Source organism: Microtus oregoni, unplaced genomic scaffold, assembly GCF_018167655.1.
Source record: "Microtus oregoni isolate MIOR12 unplaced genomic scaffold, Mior012 000014F_ref0000157, whole genome shotgun sequence".
Classification (NCBI taxonomy): domain Eukaryota; kingdom Metazoa; phylum Chordata; class Mammalia; order Rodentia; family Cricetidae; genus Microtus; species Microtus oregoni.
This window is the reverse complement of record NW_024543073.1, coordinates 40026967-40054792: the sequence shown is the minus strand read 5'-3', so window position 1 is coordinate 40054792 and position 27826 is coordinate 40026967. Positions and strand designations below refer to the sequence as shown.

Here is a 27826-nt window from a genome sequence, read left to right as displayed (position 1 = left end):
CTCTGGCCTCATGCTTTAAATGCCTCACACTTATCAGTCTCTATCCAAAATGGCCCCAACTACCTTAAAAAAAATTTAAATGGCCGGTTTTTTCGGTTCCAGCATTTTGCCCCTCCCCTCTGCGGCTTTTGTTATGGCATGGCAGGCTCTCCAACAGAGCAGACTACACGTGGTGGTCACCATCTTGGCTGAGGGCCAGATGGGTCAGGTGACTTTTTCCGCCATCTTGGCTGAGGGCCAGATCACGTGACCACACTCTCCTAGTTTTACCCTGCCTCTTCACTTGGTTTTCACTAAACTCCTCATGCTAACTCTGTTAAATGTGTTTTGAGCAATGGCACGTCTCTGATAGGGCCCATCAGAGTTGTCCACATTGCCCAATTCCTGTTCACTCTTTCTATACATAATAATACATATATTTTAAACTGGTGAGAGGTTTTGCAAGGTGACCTCACCAAACAAATTTCAAACCAAATTTATCTCTTATGCTATAGTCATTACATGTCTAAAACTTCTGTTTTCACAAAGCCAAGGAGTTCTCATGAGTTCCAGGGAGCCGAATTAAAGAATCCACCTTAAACAGGTCAGATACATCCCCCTCAATTCCCTGGTCCTAAATTTTTTTTTCCCTTAATTTAACTTTGTTCTTTGTTCTGCCAATACCTTACGGACACCAGACATTCCCATGCCACAGACATCGTTCAGAAGCAAAGAGACCAGCTATGCCAGGATGTGACCAGCACCCAGCCTTCTCTCGTGCTCCCCCCCCAAAGACGACACCCATAATCAGCCGGAAGCAGTCTTGAGAGTTCGCCGCCCCAGTTCCGTTGGGCTGTGGTGCCTGGTCTCCTGCTTTTTATTATAAGGAAGACCTGGGAATGTTGTGCTTTCCTGTCACTTTAAGGGACAAGCCTCGCCCACTCCCATTACCTCTGACCTGCCCGCCGCCATCTTGGGCCCTTCCTTTTCTGCTTCCTTGACGTATGTGCTTTTTATTATAAGGAAGACCTAGGAATGTTATGGTTTTGGTCCCTTTAAGAGACAAGCCACACCCATTCCCCTCCCCATCCGCTGAGGCAGGCTGATCTTCAGCTTCCAGCCTGAGCTGGCTCTCTTTTCCATCTTCCTCTTGGAGAGGTAGCTTCACTTCTGCCTCTCTGCCCACTTCTCTGCTTTCCCCCTTCTCTGTCTCTTTCTCTTCTTCTCTCTCTCTCTCCCCATCTCTCTCTGTCCCCCCTTCACCCTTCCTCTTCCATAACCCCCTGAATAAACATTCAACCTACCCTGCATGTTGTGTCTATCCATGTTTCTGTCTTCTGCCTGCCTGCCCGCCATGTGTCTCCCTGCCTGGAACCAGCCATTGCCGGAGGACCAGCAGCCGTCTCTGCCTGGGGCCCACTGCCTGCTGCCACATGGCCTGCCACCACTGCTCTGGGACCAGCAGCTGTCTCTGCCTGGGACTGGCTGCTCCCAGGGCCTGCTGTCTGCCACCACATGGCCCGCCACCACCACCGTTCGGGCCCCCGCTCTGGGACCGGCAGCCATTTCTGCCTGGGACTGGCTGCTCCCAGAGCCCGCTGCCTGCCACCACATGGCCCACCACCACCATTTGGGACTTACAGCATTTCTGCTGCCTACTGCTGTGGGATCTTGGAGCATTTTTAAAAAAAGAACAACAAAGTCCACGAGAATTAACTCCCAAATGGGGAACAGTTAAAAGTTCTGTACACAGAAAGCATTTTTTTAACAATATCAGTGGCTTGATCTCGAGATATCTTAAAATGAAATCTTAAAGACCCAGCATTGAGATGAAAATGATTATGAGCTTTTTTTTGCAGCTTCATAAGATTCTTATCTAACTGTACAAATTTGGTGGGTAAGCTGATTAGCCAATGCATTCCCCTTGCTCAAGAGACCAGGGAGGTCAGTATGAGCCCACAAATGCCCTATGTAAATGAAAACAGATCAAGCCCAAAGAAGTTTGAATAGCCAATAACTGCATCTGGACTTGAGATACAGAGGCAATATAAGCTGCAGTTTCCAAAGATGCAAGAATTTTGCTTATATATTGACTGTCACTAAAAAGGTTAAATGGAATATCAGCATATTTCTCTAAGGCCATTTGTACAGAAATCAATTCAGCCACCTGAGCAGATTTAGTATTAACAGGCTGAATACCAAAATCAGGGGGGGAGTCTACCACAGCTCTCCCAGTGGAAGACCCTTCAGTAAGCATATCAGATGATTTTTTGAAAAAGATGACCAACTTATCAGAAAGATAATGATTATCAAATCTGTGGGGATTAGTGCATAAAAAAGGTCCAATCTTTAGCAAAATTTTGCAGCCAAGTTATTTCTGCTGGGGTATATATCAGGTAACATTCCAAAGGTTTGTAATGAATATGAGCAGAGGCAAGCTTTTCTTACAGCAACCTCCACATACCAGACTTCTTCTTAATAACAAAGATAGGAGTATTTTAGGAAGAAGTGGATGATACTATGCGTCCTGCCTCTAGCTGTTTCAGAAACTCACTCTGTAGACTAGGCTGGCCTTGAACTCACAGAGATCCCCCCCCCCCACCAAGTGCTGGGATTAAAGGCAGGCACCACCACACCTGGCTTTTTCCCTGGGCTGATTAACCTCCCTTTACCCACAGGGCAATTCCTTTTATAATGTGTCCTGATCATTTGCATTGAAAGCAATTCCTTGATCTAGCCCCACCTTGACCCTCCCTAAGGGCAGAAATAATTACCTGACCCATCATGTGAATACCATCAATGTCTCTGCATAACCAATAAAGTCATTTAAATTCCCATTTCTATGGGAGCATATAGCCTCTTGATAGTATGTTACCATTTTCTTAGGCCAATTGCTTTAAGACCAGCATAGTGCACATCCCAAAATTGCAACTTCCCACCTGTAGCAGGCAATCAACAAACTCAGAATACGGTTCTGAAGATCCTTGAAGGGTCTTAGAAAGATGTTCACCCGCTCCTTTGTTAGGTAAAGTTTTCCAAGCTTTAATGGCTGTGGCAGCTATCTGAGCATAAATCACAGGATCATATGCAATCTGTGCTGCTAAGCCAGCATACTGTCCTTTACCAGTTAACATGCCAAGGTCACTCTGGGGGGAAATCCATTACAATCCTCCTGTATTTTACCTCTCCATAATAATCTCCTCCCAAAAGACAGGCTCTGCAAAGCAGCCTTCCTTCTTTTTCTAACTTTTTTATCAGTGCAATCTCCTTTTCCAAAGTTTCCTCTTCCTCTTCTATATTCATTTTGGTACTCTCAGATTTTACATCTTGAATCTCCTCAAAGGTTTTATTCAAATTCTCTAATTGCTCTTTTACTTTTACATCATCACTAAGAAGAGCATCTCTGACTAAGCACAATAGTGAAAATATCACTGTGGGGAATTCTTCTGGCCCTTGCTCTTTCAGTGCTTTTACCTTTCCCTGCTCCCTGAAAGACCCTCAACGAGGACCTCTTTTTGGGAGGAGACCTCCCCAACGCCAAGGAACAGGCCGAGACCGCACGGATGCAAATCGCAAGAGGTTTATTGAGTAGACACAGGTACCTGTGGGCAGCAAGATCTCTTGGAAGATTTGCGCACCTGCCAACTGGAGGGCGGGCTTTTTATAGGGAAGAGCAAAAAGCAAGTTTACAGAAGCAAAAGCGTGGTTATCAGAATGCGGCGGGGGGCATGAATGGTTTCCTCTTTCATCATGGATGCCTGGCAACAATCATCCTGTTCCTATCTTATAGCTAACCTGCTTTGTTGACATCTTGCCTTGCAGTCTTCCTATCTCTATCTCATAGATATCCTGCTCTCTCAAGCACATGGGATGTTCTTACGGGAGCAGGCTGGCTGCTGATCCGGAGAATTTTTTTAAAGCAAACAGGACGTTCCCCCGGGAGCATGCTAGCTGAGGGTTTTGAGGAGGGGGTCTGTAGGGTCTTTCACTCCCAATCAGTAATATTAAAACCCCCTGCATGTAGAAACCAGGGACTAAACTCTCTCAAAAAACGAGGCAATTAACTACCTTACACAAAAGAAAACTGTCTTAAGGAACTCTTGGCTGTCTACTTTTAATACTGGTGCCTTCCTTGCCTTGCTTCTCTAAAAGCAATATCAACTGGCCCTTTATTGGCCATCAGTAATGAAACAGAATTACTTACACCCATTATCAATACACCCTCACCATTCATTTTCTTACCTGCTGGCCAGCCTTCTGAGGGGAACCTCTCAGGGATCCCTACTTCCCGATCTCACAGATGGGTCTCCAACTGTAGTTGCTGAATATCCCAGTGGGGCCTCCAATTGTAACACCAGATTCTGTGTTACCCCCTCAGTACAGTTCGTGCACCACTGTACTGTACACTAGTCGGGAAAGGGCCTGGAGATTGAAAGAACAAACAAAGAGAACAGGGTCATTCGAGAGGAGATCAGCCAAATGCCGTTTATTCAACCTTGGGGAAATCCTTATATACTTCACTGCTGCACAAGGATTTCCACCCAGGCAGGTGGGAAATTACCACACCAAAGATGGAGTCAACAATGCCCTACAGCTAATCACCAGGCAGGGCAGAGGGAACACAGGAACAAACAGAGTGTTTTAGCTGGCTGACCAGAAACTGTCCTCAAGATGAACCCCAAGAACAAGGGTAGACCTGGGCCCTACATAGGACTTAAACATGTGACTTACCAAAAGAAGGGTTTTGTGGGTTTAAATTAAGCTGACAAAAGGAAGACTGAGCAGAATGATTTAATTTTTATAAGCATGAGTGATATGAACATTGCCTCTGTGGGGAGGTTATGGCTGTTTTTTTTTTTTTTATCAAGATCTACATCCTGGGGAATAAGAGATTATGTGGATCCTATGAAATACCTCTAGTCACTCCACTGGTAGTATTAAAGGTGTCCTATACGGATCCTATCCATTCCGTAATTAATGACTTCCAGAATGAGAACATCTTATGGATGTTTTGGATAAAATAAGAGCAAATGGTTTAGAAATTCGACTATGGCTTTTATTCTAAATCAGTGGTAGTTAACCTGTGAAGTCATGACCCCTTCAGGGGTCCCATATCAGATATCCAGCATAACAGATATTTACATTATGATTCATAACAGTAGAAAAACTATAGTTTCAAAGTAGTAACACAATAATTTTATGGTTGGGGTTCACCACAACATGAGGGACTGTATTAAAGGGTTGAAACATTAGCAAGGTTGAGAACTACTATTCTAAATGGAAGCTGGGATTTGCCATGGGTTCCCCAAGAGGAAGGTTAGTTGGTTGGAAGTTGTTGCAGCAAGTTCATACTTATTGAAAGGACATTACACACACACACACACACACACACACACACACACACAGAGAGAGAGAGAGAGAGAGAGAGAGAGAGAGAGAGAGAGAGACCAGAGGGAGGGAGATGGGAAAGAAAAATAACATAGAAAGATCATTTTCATATCACTCCCCTGTGTAAGGCAGAAGATCCCAGGCTATAGCTCAAGGTCAGCCTATTTGGGAGGTAAAGTAGCCTTCACAACCTAGCTTTGAGAAGGGTAGAGTGAAGAGTACTAGCTGGACCATCATAAAAGGTTCAGTTGGGTTTCTTGAGGACCAACTGAAGACAAGCAGAATGTGCAAATGCTTCTGGAGGAAGTCCCAGAACTGTACTGCCTTGGGTCAGCATTAATTTGTGCTAAATTCAATGAGACCATACTGCTACTTGGCAATCCATTTGTTTATCTCTTGTTGATTTCCCTAAATATCCCAAACAGATGTTCATTTCCCATTCTTTTCTTCAAGAGTCTCCCTCCTAGTCAATAAGCTCCAGATAACTGGCCTTCATTCATTCACTCAGTCATGCTGAGTTCTCCTGCCTCATTGCTTTGTGCATGCTGTTCCTTCCATCTGGAATGCTCAGTCTTCACAAATTGCTTCTACAGAACTTAGGTAGGTGGGGAAAACTAAACTGAATGATGAATGCAGGGACAAAGGAGGCAGAGGAGAGAAAAGACATGTAGCCCCACTGGAGATAGACACAGGAAAATTTCCTGGTAAGCCACAGCCTTGTGGCAATGCACAGATGAAGAGAAATGGGTTAAATTAATCTATAAAAGTTAGCCAATAAGAAGCTGGAGTTAATTGGCCAAACAGTGCTTTAATTAATACAGTGTCTGTGTAATTATTTTGGGGCTAAGTGGCTGAAAACTAACAAGCAGCTCTCTCCTCCATCAAATTGGTAACCACATGGCCAACTAAAATCCACTTAAAAACCTGAGAACATAGCTTCTGGCTGTTAGCTGTTGGTGTGCCACATCTCCTTTAAAAAGAGGGTTTTCTTACTCAGTGGTAGCAAAAAAAAGTTGCACCATTGTGAAATTCTGGTTTTCTGGGCCATGCGGCCAGTGCAACCTCTGGCTCTTTCAGGAAACTGAGCTTTTGAATGGGGTTTGTGAGCAACATTTCTTGGAAGAAACATGGACCGGCTATGTGCCTAGAAATGGGGCATTGTGCATGGCTCTCAAGCAGCTCCACCATGCTGGGCTGGGCAGGGCAAGCAGGCAGTGCTGTATTTCCCCTAGCAATGGCACAGCTTAAGTTCATAAGAAGGGGGGCTAGAGAGATGGATCAGTGGTTAAGAGCATTGCCTGCTCTTCCAAAGGTTCTGAGTTCAATTCCCAGCAACCACATGGTGGCTCACAACCATCTGTAATGAGATCTGGTGCCCTCTTCTGGCCTGCAGGCATACACACAGACAGAATATTGTATACATAATAAATAAATAAATAAATATTTTAAAAAATAGACATGATTAAATTAAAAAAAAGTTCATAAGAAGGGCTTAGCATTTTAAGAAGCGCTTCTGGTAAGAAAATAATTACAGATATGCAATAAAGACAAATTCAGATGGAAAAGACCTCTAAATTGTCACAGTGTTGGACAAATATATGTAGGCTTGGGAGAGAGAAGAAAAAGAATATGGACAGTTATAAAAAAAAGTAAATTGTTTTAAAAAGTGAAGTCTTTAAAGAGACAGAGTACAGACATAGACTAAAAAGTAAAGAAAATAAAATAAATATTGAAAAGTTATAGAGTAAAAGCAAATAAGCCATGTAAAAATGGAGAATACACAGAGAATCTGGATTATGTATATTATTGTGTTTGCTTTGAATTTTTTGACTGTGAAGGAGCTAATAGAGACATTTTATTGTATGGTCTGCTAAGCTAAACCAGCATGTATCTTGATTCTAAAATTTGGGTCTAAGGATATATTGCTTTGGAAAAGAGGTTCTTTTGTTTCCACAGAGGATGGGACCACGTGGATTCATTCCAGACTAATATGGTTTGATGTATCAAGATCCCCTGAAAGGTCACTATGAACATCCCCCCCCCCCCCAATTACTTTACCCAACTGCTAACTGAGATTAACCTAGCACATAGAATATACCATGGAAGACTTGATTAACAGTGCCCAATCAGCAGGAAGTAGTCTAGAGAACTATGCCCATATTCTCAAATATTGTTTATAAATGTTTGTTTACATTTAAACAGGAATATGCTATAGAGATTTTCATTGGTATGAATCTTGGTTTATTGACACAAATTTAAGATCAATTTTGTTATATGTATATCTCTACTCTTGATTAGGCTATTGTGTTTGTGTAGCTCATTTAAAATATAATGTATAATTAAGAAATATAGGTTAATAGATAATCATCTATAATAGTCAAACATCTAGTGATGTTAGTTACGTTTTCTAGATCTATAGAGATATATTTCAATTAGATAGGCATTCTTCAAGTCTTTTAGAGACATTCAGAATATGGTATTTAAAATGTTTTAAGAATTTAAGACTTTTCATGACAGTGAGACTCATCTGTTCCTGGCAGCACCAATATACTTCAAGAGAAAGATGGGCATTGAAGAGACTCCATATGGGGTTGGTTAGCCATTTGGGCAAGAAGCTGCTCTTGCCTGGACTTCTTGATGAACTGGACATGCAGGATCCACAGAGAAAGGAAAGAGTCTGCCAGATATTCTGCATAATACAGAAGAAAGTGAATGACAAAATACCAATATAGGTGGAACTGTCTTTGAATTTTCCTGCTTCATGGAAAAGTCTATCAGATATTATGGACCTGTAGGCTGAAGATGGATGCCCCAATGTTACGGAAGAACTTTGGCTGACTTTCCATGCAATGAGGTGTCTCTGTCAATTCTAGAGTTTTGGAAGTTGCTTACAATGTACTTCTAGTTTACTTAGGTAATATTATATCCTTCTCGAGTTTTTGATGGAGTTGAAGAATTTATAGTTATAGTTTTCCTTAGTTATGATAAAAGATAAAATAAATATAAATATTGTGACATAATTCTTCTTTGATACCTGTTGTTGTATGTAATTTTATTATGTTAAAGTTAAAACCTTCCTTTTTATTTAAACAGAAAAGGGGAGATAATGTGGGATTCATCTTTGAATGTTATGAATACCAATGGTGAATAAAAAAACTGCCTTGGCCTGTTGATACGGCAGAACTTAGGTAGGCAGGGAAAACTAAACTGAATGCTGGGAGAAAGGAGGCAGAGGAGAGAGAAGACATATAGCCCCACCAAAAACAGATGCTGGAACTTTTCCTGGTAAGCCACAGCCTTGTGGCAATACACAGATTAATAGAAATGGGTTAAATTAGTTTGTAAGAGTTAGCCAATATGAAGCTGGAGCTAATGGATAAAGCAGTGATTTAATTAATAAAGTATCTGTGTGATTATTTGGAGGCTAAGTGGCTGGGAACCAACAAGTGGCTCTCTTCTCCAACATACTCTGTTCATTATTGGCACAAAGTTGGAAGAATAGGCTTGATTCTAGTTTAAAGGAATAAGATTAGACTATGCACTGGTGTCTCCATTAGAGATGTTTTCCATAAGTTTTTAGCATGGATGTAGTAGAAAGGATGAATGGTTAAGTCATTACCACATTAGTCTCAGTAGTGGTATGATTCTGTAGCAACTATTCATTTGGGTTATCTACTGGCTTTGATGGTATCCCAAGTCCATATCTGTCTTCCTAAGCTCTCTTGAAGTTAGAAGCTTCTTCCAAGAGAAGAATCAATATTTGAATTCCCACATCCTGCCCAGCCTTAGACTATTTGTACTGGGGAGATGGGAAGAGGCAGGGATTTTTCATTAAAACTAGACTGAGCATTGGACCTTTAGTCCATTACTTATTAAATAGATACCAGAGCCATGGCACAAGCGGGAAATAGGATGGAACTTTCTCTTTCATAAAAGAGCTTTGTGCCAACTACATGTAGTCTTTCACTGTTTCCTGCTAAAATACTCATGTGATCCCCCAAAAAGAAGCTATATAATACAACCCCACCAAGTGGACTTCACATTGAGTCATTATTTTTACCAAATATACAGCTGCTTGTGTGAAAGGAAAAACTCAGAGTCACAGGTCATTCATACTGGCCAGTAGAAGTCACCTACTTTCTGTTTGAGATACTCAAGGACTTCATGGTTCACTGCTCAGCAGCAAAGCAGAAGAGAAGAACACAGAAAGAGGAGGAAGAGCAAGCTATAATCTCACACACCTTATGTGTTCTAAATAGCAGAAACCCAGGTGGTTAGGAAAGTGAAGTTTGATCTTAATTCAGAAAGCCACACAGAGAGCAAGTTATCTAGGCAGGGAGTTTTGGGTCAGGAGCTATTTGTACATATCAACCTTCTGGCCAGCTGTCAATCTGAAATACAGTTTACAGTTGCCACTTTGAGAAATGGGATAAGAGAAAGCCATCAACATAGAAAATTGATAAAACCTAGACATAGATGACTTGTTCTTTTTGTGAGAATACATGAGAAGGAAACAATAACTATACAAAGCTAGGAGAAACTACTACAGAATAAGAGAAAGGGAAGACTATTGTAAAGACTCAGTGATAGGAATTGAGGAATTAAGGAATTTCTTCTAAGTGATTTGCTGTAGGAAATAAAGTAATATTTTACATTCTGCTTGACATCAATAAACTGGAATTAAAAGGCCAGGATGTCAAGACAAAGAAAATAAGATTTCGAGGGAGCAGATGGCATAAAGAAGGACTAAGAGAAAGAGAAGAAAAACTAACTGGAAATCGAAAAATGAATGTGTACAATGAGCCAGTGACAGGTAGAAGTGAGCATATGGAAGGTTGGGTCAGTGGCATGAGGAGAAATAAGGAGAGACTTCTAAAAAGGCATATCCTCATCAGTAGAGGTTAAATGATGTGGTGGAGTGAGGATGGTGCTCGTTTGGAGAGTAACTGCCTCCCAGCATCAAATAAACTATCCATGGGGGAAGGTTGATGCAGGGGGATGAGAAGTGTAAGGTCATTCTAGGTTATGTGGATGTAAGTTCAAGGTCATAATAAACTACATGAAACTCTCAAAAAATATAAGCTGGTGACCAAAATTTTATTAATATTAGACACACAGAAACCAAAAGGTAAGGGATAATCTTGAATCTTTAGCCAACCACTGGCTATGACTCTGTGTAAAGTTTATGTGGCTTGGTAGTGAAGAGGTCATTCCAGTTACACCACGACTTTAATCCTAGCACTCAGGAGACAGAGGCAGGTGGATCTCTGTGAGTTCCATCCTGGTGTCTACAAAAGCTAGTTTCAGGGCAGGCTCCAAAGTTACAGAGAAACCTTGTCTCAAAGAAAAAAAATAAGAAAAAAAGAAAGAAAGGAAAGAAGCGGGTATTTAAAGAAGCTATGGATGATGGTTTACTATATTGCTGGGTAAGAGTGAAGGGTCCAAGAATAAGGATATTAAAATGTATATTTTAGAAATAAGAATATAGAAATAAAGAAATATAAAGTTGTAAGCCCAGGAGAATGAGAGAAGGCTGTCAGGAGGTTTCTTAGCAGCTTAAGGACCAACTGTCAACAGTGGATTATTCTGTTTTACAACCCATAGCTTTGTTTGCAAGGCCACAACATCTCTCTGCAAACTGAGAGCTAGTATAAGAAAACACCCTGGCCATCTGTGATTAACAATGAATATGAGCTAAGTTAACTTTTGGGTTATGCATTATCCCTGCTACATGCAACTAGCAGCATCAAAAGGGAGAGCACAGAGCTACAGTAAACACCGCCTAAAAATACCAGGGAAGATAATAGATTAATTACAAGAACTAGTTTAACTAAAAAACTATGTTAATAAAGATTGTAAAGGAAGGCAATCTATATCTGAGTTTTACCTCAATATTGTAAAAATTTTTTGTGCAGACCTAATGTTTGGTGCCCCTTATTATAAAAAGGTTTGTCCAGAAACCAACCTTTGCCACAGCCTTACAAATCCATCTCTGGCTGTGGTCTCAGCTAGTCAATAAGCTTTTTGTGGCCTGTGAAGATTTTTTTTAATTTTGATTTTTTTCTGTTTCTGGTACTTTTTCCCTGTATTAAAGTTTGCTTCTGGTTTACGAGACTTTGGTGGTCTGTCCCTGTCTTTGCAGGACCCCTATAAACCCAACAGAGAGATGAGAGTTTGAACTAAGATGAGGCTTTTGGACAAACAAAAGCAATGGATTTGTGAGTATTTTGATAACAATGGAATACTTGGAGCAGTCTTCCATCAGAGACAAGAACCCTGGGCCACCTCAACTGCACCATCCTCAGTCCTGAACCAATGTTGAACCTTCAAACTAAAACCATGATTTTATTTTCAATTGCCTTTATCATTTTAATGCACTGTCGTATGCATTCTTGTGAAAGACCCAGATAAATCCAGACCCCTCTAGCAGAAAGAATAGAGACAAAAATCTAGCAGGAAAAGAAGAGCCAAAAATCTAGCAGGGAGAGAAGAACCAAAAATCTAGGTTAGTCAGTTCAGTGACTCTGTTCCAGGAACTAGCTGACCATAAAGTTAGATTATAATCTTGAGAAACAGGGAGTTACCCCCTTGTGATTATCACTGGTATTTTCAGAATTTTCCAATGATCATTGGTATTTTTGGAATTTTCCAATGACGCCCTCCCTACCCCCTTTGGGTTGTGGTTTCTTCCCCTAAATACCCCCTCTCCCAGCTTCTCAGGGTTGAACTCCTCTACCCCTGAGTGGGAAATGAGTTTTGGCCCCAGTGTGCTGGTTCCTGTCCTGTCAATAAATTTTGTGTGATTGTAGCAAGGACCCCATGAGTTCCTGGGGTGTCATGTTATCTTGAGACTTGAGGGGGAGTCTCCCCACTCCGGGGTCTTCCATTTGGTGAGCCTGAATCTGGCTGAGGCCTAGCATAAGCTTTAAGTCCTGTTCTTCCAACTTCTAGTTCTGGAGCGGCTGGAATGTGTGCCTCCCTTACATAGGTTGGCCCTCTTTTAACTAAGTTACATCCATAGCACTTCTTATGGCAAATGATGCCATTGTCTTTTGCACTCCCTGAGGTTCACCTTGGTGATCACATCTAACCATGGTGGGCAGTTTTCATATACCCTAAAACATTCCCACCTTAAGCACTGGGAACTCTTCTGAGGTGATTCTCTGGCTATAAGAACACAGAAGAAAAGCTGTGAGTTAGTCAGTTGCCAGGGGCAACCATTAACCCATGAATGGACTTGATGGATAAATTTCTGCTCTAGCTTTTCAGATTGGTGGGATACTTCTGAGCTGTGTTCCACACATCTGCAGTGTCCAGCACAGTAGCCACTAAGTCTTATATGACTTCTTTAATTTAAATCAATTAACTGAGTAAAACATCACAGGAGCTTCAAATATTCAATAATCACATGGGTTAGTGACTACCATGTTAAAGAGTGCAGGTATAGAACTTTGCATTGAAAGTTCTGGATGCCACTGTTCTGTGCCATCTCTTCCAGTATCCTCTCAGGGCTGACTCAGGCTGAGCACTTCTTCATTCATCCCTTATTAGTCTTTTTTCCTTCTCTATTTCACTTCCTTACACCCTTCCTCCATGCCTTGGTTCACTAACACTGTCATAACCAAATTTCTGAGATGGGGTACTTTATAAACAATACAAATGTATTTCTTATATTTCTGGAGGCTGGCAACTCCAAGTTCAAGGCAGTATCCAGTTCTCTCTCTGCTGAGGGTCTTCTTTATATAATAGAATGAGGAGTTGTGTCTTTTCATAGGGTGGAGGTGAAAAGGAAAAGAAAGGGTCGCTGGAACTGTGGGGGCCAGCCATAATAAGCTTAAATATGGACAAGTCAACCAAAGGAAGTTCTTTGCCAGAGTAGAACTTAGCCATTGGTAAATTTAATAAGAGGCCTGAGTCTCAGTAGTTTGCCCTGAGGCAATGCCTGACTGCAGGAAGAACCACAAGCTGAGATTACCACCACCCAAGAACACTCTTCAAAGGAATGCCTGGCATTCCAACCATTGTAGATAGGATCATCTGACAGACGTCAGTCAGAGGTCCTGAACCTCAGAAACCCCTCACCCCCACCTTTACTACTATAAAAAACCAATTCTAATTGAGCTCAAGGCTCTCAGTATATTCCAATTTTTGAACATGCGGGGAGACCGAGTTTGCAAACTTGGTTAAAATAAAGGCTCTTTGCTTTTACATATGGGACTCCATCTCCTTTGTTGGCTTTTGTGGGGACCCCCGCGAATTTGGGCATAACAGGAACTATTTGCAGCTCTACCCCTCCAGAGCTGCCCTATTGAGGCTCTACCCATCCAGAGCGTCTATGCAACTTCACAGCTGTAATACATTCCCCTACATTTTGGTGTCTTCACAGGCAGAAGGGCAGAGGAGAGTGAATTCATGCATTCCTATAAAACTGCCATTTACCCCATACATGAGGGCAGCTTTTTCACAATTTACTTAGCTCCTAAAGGCCCATCTATGTATACTATCACATTGGGCATCCAACACATGGCTGCTGTTGTTGTTCTTAATTCCTGCGGGTTAGACGAGGGTTACGCTAGAAAAGACACAGACACGCGGCAGTACCACGTGGTACACTTTTTAATGGGAGGGGAAAACACACTAGGAAAAGTGAAAGGAAGGGACAAAGGGAAGGGACAAGAAGGGAAGGGAAGGGGCGAACTCGTGGCTTGTCCTTGCTTTTAACAGAGGATGCAAAGGCTTCTGGGAAATGTGTCCCGCGCTTGCGTGCGCTGGAGTCCAGAGGGATGCTGGGAGTTGTAGTGTTGCAAGGGAACAACAGCTGTGGCACTGAAACCACCACCCCCCCCCCTTTTTTTTCTTTTTTTGGTGTTACTTTCCAATTTAGCTTTCCAATTTCATATCCTTTCCTCTGGGTTTACCTTTTGAGGTATCCTAACCCAGCAAAACAGGAAAAGGAGGATACATACTGTTAATGTTAATGTGTGGTCTGTGGACAGCTCTGCTCAGGAAGCAGAGCCCCAGGCTCCAGCACAGGCCCACTAAACCAGCAGGTGTTCTCACTCTACAGGTTTTGGTTTCTTTTGTAAACAAATAGAGGAGGGCAGGTAGCAGGGGCTGTAAACATGCCCACCCAGTCATTTCTACCCTTTTAACTCATTTACCAATTCTGAAAGCTATACATCCCTATCTATTATTTCCAGAACATGTTTACAATGTATATTTCTGTTTCGGGGCCTTATGCCACACTAGCTTGAAGTCCCACTTTGCCGGGACCTGAGAAGAGAATTTTGCTTTGTCTTTTCTTTTGACCTCTCTAGCACCAATGTATCCTTTTTTCCAGAGAGGGCTCTGACATTCCTGTTTTCTTTTTTCTTTTTTTTTCTTAAGGTGTCCAGGGAGCTATCTACCTGACAATGTTGGACTCTGATGGCCTCTCACAGCCAATGAGTGAATACACCCTCACCCCTACAGACAATTGCATCTTCCATCTAGAACCAAATCCATTCTAATTATAAGGCTCTGAAGTTTGAGGTAGAAAGTCTCCCAGAAATTAATAATGCTATTTTGGGATCACCTGTATTCAACCTCCTTAATGAACATGATGCAGAGAACATAAAATATTGTTTTTATTTCACACAGAAAGACTTTATTCTCATTTTCTGTTTCATGTCTCACTTTTGGACTTGCTTGGTTTTCAGTTAAATTATGTTCAAATTACACTTCCATTAGTGTTAATTTGATGACTTATATTAACATTCTTTAATTCTTCACCAAGTAAGTGGCTTCTTCCCTGTGTCTCCCTGATGAGTGCATTTTGCTTTGCCTAGGAATGTCTTTTTATTATAGGCCAGAATGACAGGAATGTTTCATGCCTGGTGAGTAAATTTTCATTGGATACATGCCTACATAGAATATTGTTCACAGATATTTATTTCTCCAGCACTGGTTGGAGCTTCTCTAACCTGAGCTACATGGGTACTCAACTCTCAAAAAGGACATCTTAACCTTACTGAGTGGTAAGATGGGGGATGAGATTATGTGATTGCTAAGGTTACCTGATATTTGTTTTTGGCAAATGCAACATTATTAAGATATTGCAACCTTTCTCTCTTGACTGGTCAGTGTCCTCTGCTGCAGTCTCCAATGTGAATCATTCCCACTGTACTCAAGTATCCCCACTAATGTCATCATTAACTCACTAGCACCCAGTCTCCAAGGTGGGGCTGGAGAAATGGCTCAATGTGGTAAATGGCTTGCTTTGCAAATATGAGGACTGGAGTTAGGATTCCTAGAACCCACATAAAAAGTTGGCATGGTAGTGTGTGTCCGTCATCCTAAGGTTGAGAAGGTAGAGAGAGGAAGCTCTTTGAGGCTTTCTGGCCAGTTTAACATGGACGTCTGCCCTCTACACCCCCCCCCCCCCCACACACACACCCCACACACAATTTGAAGTTGGCTTGACTTCTATTGGTAGCTGCATTGGTATTCAAGTTGTTAGGTATTCTCTCTGCAAAGATTCAGTCTAACTACCCAGCTTTTGAGGAATAGTCAGATAGTTAGAAAAACGTACCAAATCAGAGACTGAGTCTAGTCTGGAAAGGTAGACATTGTTTCTTTGACTTTGAGATGCGGCTATCAATGGATGCAAAATTCCTTTTGTGGAATAATGAGGGCTTTAGATATCAGAAAATGAAGAAACAAAATTCTTGACTCCCAAGTCGAAGGCCTAATTTGTCTCCACACCATGCTCATTCTTTACTTCTCTTTAGATCCCAGTTGCAAGTACTCAGGAAAGCAGGTCAGAAACCAGGGAGATGAGAGATGCCTTTAGGGGCCCCTAGTGGCTGTTTTAAGACCTCGGGTTTCTTAAGATGAGTTCTGTATGATCCTATTGAAGAGGAGAAAAGATAACCGAGAGAGAGATTTGGGGGTTAGGGTGGGGGGTTCAGACTTTTCAGTAACAGGTGCAATGTTGGTGCGAGGATAAATAGCAGTTGGTTTAGAGGGTACTGTACTTTCCATTTCTCAGTTGAACCCAGGCTGATTTTTTTTTAAAAATAACAGATATATTCCTTACATATTTTATCCTGCATTTTTCGTACTATATTATTTCAAAGTCAAAATCATTTTTTTTTTGACATTTATATCTTGGTTTGTGTCTAAGACCTATAACTTCTAGGCAATCACTTCCAACTTCAGGACACACATACACACACACACACACACACACACACACACACACACACACACACTTAGACTGGGAGGTTTAAGAGCTTAACAGTTTTCCAAAAAGGAAAAACTACAATGTGGAGCTTCCTATGACAGGAATTAACCAGTGCTGTCTTAACGCATTCTCCCTTTAGCCTATTACATACACTGCTGCTGTACAAATGGAACCTTGAGTTGATAGAAGCTTTTCAGCAACTAAGGAGTTTAATGGCCCATGATAGCCAACTTCATGAAGCCCCTAGTAACTATGGTACCTCACTGATCCCAGTGACTAATGCTCCCTCCCAGCACCCTATTCATATCTTTCAAAGATCTTGACAAGGTACCACTCTTGTGTTATTACAATGAAGATGTTTCATGTTATTACAGTGAAGAGGTTTCTTTCCACATTCTTTATCTTTTGAGTTTCTGATGTCAATTAGATTTTCTCCTTTGCTTGTAAATTCCAAGACTCTCTTCTCTTCCCCTTATTAACATGCTAATGTATTGTAATAATGCACTTTTACACCATTAATATGAAGTGAAGCCAGGCGATAAATAAAAAGTTTATCCTTTATTTGTCTCTATCAAGTTCCAGGGCGAGAGCTGGTGTGTGGGTGAAGGAACAGAGTAGGAAAGTCTTTCGCGCCACATAATAAATAAATAAATAAATAAACAAACAAACGATCTCCTTGTTTACTGGGCGTTCTAGAACAAAGCTGTACGTCAGAGGAAATATTGAGCTGCTTTTGAGCTCAAGGCAGCTAAAGGCTTGACATTAAACTTTGACACTTTAATGGCTTCTAGGATAATAGATAATAATTTATCATATAATGTTCTTCTCCGGCACAATAATGGCATCAACACCAGATACGATCTGCTTTCTTTCACGTTGAAAGTCATCCCGCCAGAGTTAAGATATCAGGGCCCCAGCATCGCGGTTTACTATCCCAAAGCTCGGAAGCAAACGTTTTTTAATTCTTTGCCAGGGACTTTGCTGTGCAATCCCTACCTTCCTTTCGCCTTCTCCACTGGGGCTACCACTGATTAGGTAAATATTATCGGGAACTAGGGGAGAGACCCTGATGGTGGTGGAATGGATATTGGTTTCTAGAGACTGGAGGGCAACTTGGAGTGAGCAGAAGAGTGTTGGTGTGTAAGGACCAAGGCCAGAGCTAGTGGGTGTGTGTGTGTGTGTGTGTGTGTGTGTGTGTGTGTAGCCGACTCCAAGGGAAGAGTGGTTCCCCACCTCGGGTGGAAAGGCTAGGAGGCGTTTTTTGCTCACCCCTCCACTGTCCATCCTTCCCAGCCTTTAAAAGAAAGCGTGTGGATTGCCTGCAGAGACAGGCGCGGGGAAAGCGGAGACTCAGCGGCTTGTAGTGTGGTGGGTAGGTGTAGACTCAGGGGTGGGGGGTGGGGGAAAGAAGGGGACCCCAGAAACCCTGGGATAGAGTTGAGGAAAAAACCTGGGAGCTGGATTGCCCTCTCGGAGCTCGGTTTTCCAGTTGGAGTTGTCCATCCGCCGTTATCTTCTTTCTCTTCCCAGACTCTGCTTCAGCCTCAGGTCCCCCCCCCCCCCCCGCCCCCGGAGGGACAGTCCGTCCTCTTTACTGTGACAAAATTCCTGCGCTCCTCCGCTGCATGGGCGGACTCTCGGCATCTCCCCAACCTCACCATTAACACCAGGAGGCTGGAAGTCCCTCCAGTGGGATGTTGCACGCGGGGATTTGAGCAAGAATAAAATTAGAAAGGGGCCCATCTGTGTGTATTGGGGAGGGCACAAAAATGTAAATACCCCTGAAAAAAATTGTCTTGCAGAGGATTCTTGGATCCAGAATCCTAACAGATGCAGTCAAAACCTTCTGGGGGGACTTTTCGCAGCTCCAGCCGCCTCATACCCCTGTCCCTAGCAGAAGAAAGAGCAGGAGAAACTTCCTACTTCCTAAAGACCGCTATTTTGTAAAATCGTGGGTGGCACGGTGACCCCCACGGCAGGCAGTCCTACAGCAGCAGCTGCGGATCCGGTCTGCCTCCCTTCCCCCTCTTTCCTCCAATCCCGGAGCGGACGGGAGAGGCCCAAGTGGGGGAAGAAGGGTGGGGAGCTCCAGCCAGCTCTCTTTCCCCACGACCCGGCCCGGGATCCCCGCTCCGGGTGTTGCTTCTTCCTGCTATCCAGAGAGTCAAGGAGTGTTGGGAGGCGCCTGGCCGTGGGCGGAGCCTAGGTAGGGCGGGCACTTGAGACGCTCATTCCTGGCTCTGTCCATTGGTCGTCCGTGAGGTCACGGGGGTGGGGGCGGGGCCGAGGCAGGCTCCGGTCCCTCCCCAGCTCGGAACCCAGTCCCGATTGCATCCCCCACCCCCAGCTGCACAGACGTGACACTGACACACAGTCACTGCAGCTGCTTAGCGAGCCGGACGCTTTAAGCACGCGGCGGCCGCAGGACTAGCCCGGAGCTCGAACCCCAGCGCCCGCCAGCGCGCTCCCACGCGGGTCCCCGCACAGAGGTTCCCGCTCGGCCGCGCGCGGGAAGCGGGGATCGCGCGCCCTCCGCTCGCGGCTCCAGGCTACCCACGGCGGCTGCAGCCGACGCGCGGTTCCAAACCCGAGCGCTCCGGGAAGCCGGCTCGTCTCGGAGGCGTCGGCGTCGGCGGTGGGGGCCGCCCGTCCGGGTTCCCCGCACCCACAGTGCTGCGTCCCGCTTGCCGCGCCCCGGCGACTCTGACCTTCCAAGGGTCGCCTACCTCGGCCCCAAGTCCCCGGTCCCGCGCCCCACTCCAGGGCGAGGCCCGCTCCAGCTCCCGCTTCCCGTGCACTCGCGGGCCGGCGCGCAGGCCCGGGTGGGGGGAGGGTCACTGGGACCAGCTACCGCCGGTCCCTGTGCACGCTCGCTGCTCTCGCCACCAGGGCCGGCTGAGCAGCTCCCGGCCTGGTCGCTGTTCCCGAGCCGGGGCGCTGGTGCCGGGGCGCGGCCGCACTCACTCGCCTCGCCGGAGGGTTGTGGGCAGGCCCTGCCTTGAAGGGGCTAAGCGGCTAGGTGGAGCCGGTAGGGTGTCCGCTCCTCGTTTCTTCCCGGCGCTGGTTCCCGCGGGACCCAACCCTGGGCCGCCCCAGGCCCCTGCCCACGCGAGACGCTCCCGGCTTGGAAGAGTCTTTTTGGCGAGACACAGCTCCCGACAGCAGCCCAGGAGGAGGAGAAAGAAGGGACAGTGCTCTGTCGCCGCTACCCGGACCTTTCCTGTGGTATTTGGAGCCTAAGGCTGTCCCGAAGTCTACACTTGGCACCGACCGTCGGGTTAAAACGGCACCTGCTGGGATACCGACCCGGACCCCCTACATTTCTTAGGCGTCAGTGTCACCAAGCTTTCCAGTGTCAGCTCTTCCGGACTGTTCTTTTTCCTGGGTAGTCAAGGCCAAGGTAAGAGCCCTAGGTTGCGAGAGAACCTCTTTGTGAGGCGATTTGGTGAGAAGTGCCCTAACAAGCTACCCATACCTGTGGCTGATATCCGGTGTGCTTAGGTTACTGTGGAAGACGGAGGGCACACCGTTTTTGACTTGGCTTTGAGTTCTGGAAAAGCAGGAGGTTGAAGACCCTAAATCTCTGGTGTTCTCAGGACCTGTCTCAGGGTATGACAGGCACATAGGCGGACAGATGTAGGTAGACAATGGTGGGGTGGGATGTTATGTGTGGGAGTTCTCTAACATCTGGAGGTGCTGTATTCCCACTACCCTGGGACCCTTCCCGCCATTCTGCCCTGCTCACCTACCCGCCTTTCATGATGGGTTGCCCCTAGAACTTGCTTTGCAATTAATTGAAGAGAGGACGGTTTGGGGGTGTGCATCCACATTTTGCAAGAAGCTTTTTAGGTTAGAGTGGATGGTTTGCGTCAATACCCACAAGAGGAAGAACAGCCAACACACCTGATCCTTCCTTTTAGACTAAACTTCTTGTAGGGATCAAGTTTATTCTTGATCCATTCTGGTCTAGACAGAATTTCTTGTGAATGCCATTGGTTCTGGACGTTGGGATGGTGACTAAAGTTTGAGCATCATGAAGTTATGCTGTTCATCGCTTTGAAAGGCTCCCACTATGTAACCACAGTTCTTTCTACAAGCCATGTCTTTGCCAGAGTGAGATTTTTTTAAACTTATGGGCTTCCTCGAAACAATCTGCTTTTAAATGGGTCACGCCAAAGGGAACAGATTGTCTCTTGCACATTCAGTCCATCCCCTGGGTGACCCTGTTTAATAGGGATGCGTTTTTTTCTGTTCCTGTGCTGGTGCACCTGGGTTGAGTAGGTTTCTGCTCAATTCTGAATCTGTGAATTTTGTCACTCAGTCCTTTGAAATGATTTCCCGAGGGAGCAAAATAGCAGTTTACATTTTCTGTGAATGTCACAGGAAGTTTTACAGGGTCTTATGTAAGTCTCTCAAGAAAGAACTCAGACTCTTCCTTCAAGGGGACACGAGGAGTAGAGAGGGGTGGGGGGGTGCACATCACCTAAGTGCAGATGCCTGTATTGACATAGTGGGGACCCAAAGTGCTTATTCTCTGGTGGATGCAGTAACCTGAGACTAATGTTCCTCCTTGCCTCTCCTGCCTTCCCACCTCAGGAACAATTTGATAGACTCGAGATAGGGCAAGGTTCTAAATTCGGAAAAGGACAAATGATGGTTTCTTTTCTCATCTCATCATTACAAATGGATGACATGAATGAATTACTCACCTAGGCTGGGGCCTCACTAGGAGAGAAAAAAGACTAAAGGAAAACTTGTGTGACGGTGTCACACATCTCTTGTGTGCCTTTAGTTTTGAAGTGTGCTTTTTACCTTAGTGAAAATTGCTTGAGGAGAACACACATTTTGTCGAGCTGGAGCCTGTTAATTCCATTCAGAGGGGCAGAAGCTATCAGAATTTGCCAGTGTTAAAGAAAGGCAGCAAACTCCTTTAGTAGGACAGAGAGGCTTCTAAAGCAGAGATTCCCTCCAACCTGGGTCAGCACAGACAGCTTGTGAGTGGTCTGAATTGTGGACTGATATTTTAGATGTGAAAGGACTTTCCTTTGACTTTTAAGTTTAAACTGGAAGAAGCTTAGAAATAAAATCAAAGGTTTAATCCTCTAATAGGTCATGAGAATTCTTTTCTAGGTTTCCAACGTTTTCCTAGGTTCTCCTGTGTTTTAGTCAATGCTTGACGGAGGAGACTGCTTTTCACAATGTCTTAGCCCTCCAGCCACCTACAGGACACTAGGGCGGACTGGTTTTCTATTCCACTACCAAAGCACAAAGACCAAGAACAGATGCTAGAGACAGCCATGGCTTTTTGTTAAAGTTCATAATTGTAACTTTTTGGTACCCAACTTGTGCTTGAATTAGTGAATTGATTCCAATATTTTTGTGGTGGGCCTGGTTTTATCTACAGTGTCATGTGGACAACTTGGTTGTTAACTACAAAGCTGGTCAGATTCACTTACAGTGTTTTAAGCATATAATGACTATACATTTTGGGAAGATAGTCTCCTGTAAACTCCTGCCTTTTTCATGGGGTCATGCTAATTTTAAATTACCTAATATTACTTGTAACTACCCCTCCATCCCCTTTGTAGTTGTGAGGTTCAAACTCATGGCTTCATACTTCTACTGAGTGACATACTCAGCCCCTCCTTCTTGGGAGATGAGGGGGACTTTTGGACTATATAACCCAGATTTCAAAAATAACACTTCTTCAAAACATCTCTGAGATTAATTCCATCAAGTTTCTTGCTGTCATCTTCTTAAAAGTACATTCCTTACACAGATGGTAACATATCATTTGACAGCATGGTTGGGCTTAGATGCTCTCTGCAATTTGAACAGTGTTAAATCATTAGTGTCTGGGATTCTTCTAACAGAATTAGAAGATAAATTGTATTTCCCTGAAGAACAAAGCCCTTTGGCCCAAGTCTGTGCATAGCAGCTAATTCTTTTTTTTTTTTTTTTTTTTTTTGGTTTTTCGAGACAGGGTTTCTCTGTGGTTTTGGAGCCTGTCCTGGAACTAGCTCTGTAGACCAGGCTGGTCTCGAACTCACAGAGATCCGCCTGCCTCTGCCTCCCAAGTGCTGGGATTAAAGGCGTGTGCCACCACTGCCCAGCTAGCAGCTAATTCTTATGAAAGACACACAAGGTAAGAAGGTAGAGTCTTAAGAGATTGCCCATTCCAAAATATTGGCACTCAAAGGACAAATTACATACATCAAGATCTAGGTACTACTGGAGTCTTAAGAAGCCTGATTCAGCATGTAGAATTAAATTTTGTTTGGAACTTGCAAAATTCTGCAAGTCATTTCATTGCCTGGAACTCTGGGGTCTGTTAGATTGCATCTGCGACCTTTTACTCAAAAGTATAATGCATATGTAGGTAGTTTAAGGAGTACTGCTATTGTGGTCTAGGAAAAATGATAAATATAGAGTCTTACCTTCTATTAAGGCTTTCCAAATTGATTCTCATAGGTGTAATATAACCAAGAGGTAAGAGATTGGAAAAGGGGAATGTGGTTAGACTTGTCATTGAGTAACAGCCTGTGAAAGCCTGAGAGCATCTGGTCTGTGGTTCTAAGCCATGACGGGAGTCTTAGGAATTTGAGGGAAGCCCTTTGGCAGAGGTGGAGGAGGTACCTGAGGCAGAATACCGGCCTTCTGTAGGGTTGGTGAACAAGGTGGATGTGCCTTGTGGCTAGAGATTCTCAGAGAGGCAGGAATGATGATGGCTTGGGTTATGTGGCTTCACTGCTGTACACTTCTCTATTAGAAAGGAGTGATTTTGTACTTCTCTATTGGAAAGGAGTGATTGCTTCTGAATATTGGTACAAGTGCCTTACCCTGTGTGCAGGTCATGGAGGCTCTTCATTTGACTCATTGTTGGTCACGGGTGGCAGACAGACATCTACTCCTGCAAGCTGAGTACTACTGTGCAGGTGTGTTCAAAGGACGACTTTTAGTTTCCCAGGTTAGTGGGAATAAGGGAGACAGCAGCATGTACCCCATTGTACATCAGTCATGTGGAATGGCAGCTGGAAAAGGAGAATTTCTAGGAAAGGAAACCTTGGAGTTGGGAGGTTAGTAACTTAACAGGGCCCATGCTAGAGATTGTATCTTATCCTTATTCTCTGTATAATCAAAGAGGGCAAAAATGGTTGTCAGGCAAGTCCAAGAATACTAGTTGATTACCCCATATTGTTATTAAACATAGACAAATATTTTGGTGTCTGTTGTTCTCCATGTAGAATTTTTCATGTCCTTTCAAAAGCTATTAGCATGCAAATAAAGGGTCCCTTTTCAACCCTACATCTGCCTTCTGTGTACATGAATGACATCCGGGGTTTCATTGTGTTTTTACACAGCAGTGCGATAAAGAACTCAGTTACTTAACTCATAATACAGTATGGTGAGGACAAAACTGCCTCCTATTAGACTAAATTTATTTTGTCAGCTTTAGATCCAGATAGAGTTATAGCTGTGTTTCACACCTTAACAGCGTTTCAGTATCATAATCATTTCCATTCTAGTCTCAACTTTCTTTGTTGTTAGAAGAGTTTTATACTGTTGAAAATGGGAGTATGCATGTACATGTCTGTCAACCTTTGTGTGTTGCAGTGGTAAACTTTAGTTTGTTCCTTGGTCTTGGTTTCTGTAGGTGATTGATTCTTAGGTTCCTCCACCTTAATACCAATTTTCACAGATGTTTAAGCTCTTTTTCTAAGATGGTCTAGTATTTGCATATAAACTATGTACACCTCCTATATAGTTTTATAACATCTACATTATAATACCTACCCCAATGTAAATGATACATGAATTACAGTGTGATGTTTAGAAAGTAAATGACAGAGAAAAATGTCTACATGTTTAATATAGTCACAATTTTTATTTTAAATTTTATTTAAAGACTTATTTTTACTTTACGTGTATGAGTGTCTTGCCTGATTGTAAAATACTGTATACATGCCTGTAAATAGAGACTGTACTTTAATTTCAGACCAGAATAATCACACAGAAACTATATTAATTACAACATTGTTTTGCCGACAGCTTAGTTATATTCCTAGCTAGCTCTTACATCTTAAATTAACCCATTCCTATTAATCTGTGTATAGCCACGAGGCTGTAGCTTACTTGGTAAGGGTCTGTTGTCTTTCTCCTTCGGCAGCTACATGGCATCTCTCTGACTCTATCTTCTTTCCTTCTCTATCCTTGCTTGGATTTTCTGTCTTGCTATGTTCGCCCTGCCATAGGCCAAAGGAGCTTCTTTATTAACTGATGCTAATAAAATGTATTCACAGCATACAGAGGGGAATCCCACATCAAAGGACACTAAATTCCCTGGAGTTAGAGTTATAGACTTATAAGCTGTCTCTGGATATTGGAAACTGAACCTAGGTTCTCTGCAAGGGCAGCAAGTACTCCTAACTGCCATGTTATCTCTCCAGCTCTGGACATAATTTTTAATGCTTTCTGTCTGCTGCTGGTTGCATACCTAATGGCAAATCCTCTTAGTCTAGACTCTCTAGGACTGCCTGCATGTGGTAAGGAAGAGGATCAATAGTGGAGCTATGCTCTCTGAGGGTATTAGAAAGAACAGAAACTCAAAGTTGCGATTGTAATTTCCAGGACCATGTATGTTTAATTAAGATCAGGAGCCAGGACAGAGGTAATAAAAGGTGTATGTATACGTGTGTCTACATGTATTTTTAGTACTTGCTCGTTTGCTTTGCATCTTCTATGCCTGTATTGGATGGGTTGCTTTAAGATTCTGGGTAGCATCTGTCCGTAAGGCATTGCTTACTTTATATCTAGCAGTTTAGACTCCTGAATAGGGAGAGGTCCAACCTAAGCTAGTTAACAGCAAGATTTAGATCAACAAGTAGGGCTTTAGTTCTCTGTTCTGAATTGGAAGAGACCTGACCAGTACAAAGGTGTGTTTAAGAAGAATGTCAGCCTTTGCTCTTTGTTGCAAACTTCATAGAACCTCTTGTACGTGAGGCCATGAACATATGAAAAAGCTTGCTTGCTTGCAGATAGATTGACCCTGGAATGTTATGTAGTAAGGAGGATCGGACTGTGTCCTGCCACTCGGCTACTTTAACCCCGGCCTGAGTCTAAACAGCGTCCTTCTTGGGCAGGAGAACCATGGGGTCTGATACAGAAGGACCTCCTACACCACTTAGGTACTACTTGAGAAAGAAGAGCTTTGTGATAAAAAGAAAACAAAGCAAAAACAATGATCATTTTAACTGTTTCAAAATGAAGTAGATAAAAACAGGAATTGACCCTTCTATAGTCTTCTGCCTGATACCTTCAGAAGGAAGTCCTTCCATTTGACCTTGTAGGGGAGAGGTTGGATAAAGATGAAAGTGTGGAAGTCACGTGAGGAAGAGTGCACCATACCTTGTTGTTGAGTTGGTTCTGGTCTCCCTTGGGCAGAGCACTGCTTATTGCAAAGTAGAAGTTTCAAGTGCGATGTGAATCTGTGAATCTGTGCTATTATGTTAATACTGAAGCTAAATTGGGGAGTCCTGTATTTGAGAACTTGGCGTATAAAATCTTTTGTCAAGACCAAGTAATTTAATATAATTAATTGTTTGAGCTATGAAAGGATTTTTATTTTACAGAAGTGATTTATTATGGGCCTCCATTTTTATTATATTTGAAATTATTTTATGAATACAGTCCTAATGGACACTTTGAGGAGATTCACCTATTATATAATATCAAGACTTTTGAATCCTAAACTAGAATGTTTTACTGGGTAGCCAACTTGGCTTACCTGTCATGAAGCCCAATACAGATGTGTTACAGAACAGGAGTTATTTAAATGGTCACGCTCACTAACTGGCCACCAGAGCAAGTAACTAAGTTAGCTAAGTATTCCCAGGATTCTGACTTTCATAGTTCCAGTTTTGACTCTTCTTTTGTCTTTTTCTTAAATTGGGTGTGTACTCATTTGTACTTGTGCACATTTGTTGAAGTTGGAAAACACTCCTGGGAATTTTCTTGCAGTGTTTGGGTCCCAGGGATGGAACTCAGTCATCAGGCTTGACAGCGCACTCTTAGCCAACCATTCTGTCATTGCTACAGTCCTATAGGGGGTTTTGTGGTTGTATTGTCTCTGACTTCCAAGTACCTATATCTTTTATCAAATCCTCAGAAGAGAGTTTGTTCTAGGAATGAAGTGAAATAGAGGCATTTAAGGCAGCAGAGGTAATTTTGGAGTTGCAGGTAATCACAGGCTCACAGGCTGGGATAGAATGGAAAGTACAGTCTCATCCATAATTGGAGCTGTTCTTGTCACATTATGGGGCTTTGCTTTGGACAGGTAGCAGATGCCAAAGGAAACGGAACCCTGACCACTGGGAGAGCTTTGCTTTTCACTGGGTCCTTTTCTGAATTACCAAGGCCAATTGGAAAGAAATAGCTTGGCCGATCTCTCCAGCCCTCCATGATAGTAGGAGGATTTGCTGAAGCAGAAGGCCTTGTGCATTTCTTTGGTTTTTAAAATTATTTGTAAAGGGATTGGGTTTTGAGTGTTATTTTACTGTTAGTGATGACTACTGCTTCACACATATAGATGCATATTTTTTTCTTTTGAATAAGGTTGACATGTGTGACTGACTGGAAGCTATCACCACCCCCTACATTAGTTTCCAGAACAGTTGTATGGATCCTTAATAAGCCAACAGTGTGTTCCAGCTTTGCCGACAGATACTGGCTCTTATCTGGGAGAGGCATTTACTGTTCTACTTGGGAGACACAAGCAGAAGGATGGGGTGGGTTTTTTCCTACCTCTAGTACGATGACTGGTGCTTTACTAAGCACTGAAGTAAGTAGTTACAGTATCAGCCCCAAATGATCAATTTAGTGAATGAAAGGGTAGCCCTGTTTTCACTGTTGAGGTGCAGTGACCAGGGAGGGGGACATTTCAGCAGATCCCAGTGTACATGGGATGAACTTGAACTACCTGCAGCCACTTTACAGAGCTTTTCTTTTCAATTTGCCATTGGCATTTCAGATCAACAAAATAAATTCTCTGAAGGCTTATCTTTGTGTGTAAGTGCCATAATAGAATGCCCCTATGCTCCTTCCTCTGATATATAGGGATTTTAACTTATTTGGAATGAGTAGAATGGGTGTACCCTCAAGCTGGTTCACATTCAGGTACAAGATGTGTTGAAAATGTCTTAAAGCATTTTCAATACAAGCCTTAGAGTGATTGGGGAT

General features: G+C 43.3%; 1 protein-coding gene across 3 annotated transcripts in view; it reads left to right on the top strand.

The window, feature by feature from the left end:
• Nucleotides 1-18774: 18774 nt before the first annotated feature.
• Nucleotides 18775-27826, top strand: part of Large1 (LARGE xylosyl- and glucuronyltransferase 1) — a 510741-nt gene continuing 501689 nt past the window's right edge. For 2 of the 3 annotated variants that reach the window (XM_041663357.1, XM_041663358.1), the window contains exon 1: nucleotides 18775-19991. The gene's annotated coding sequence lies outside the window, so the exon portion shown is untranslated. The remainder of the gene's footprint in view (nucleotides 19992-27826) is intronic. The other variant, XM_041663359.1, reaches the window with a different exon arrangement.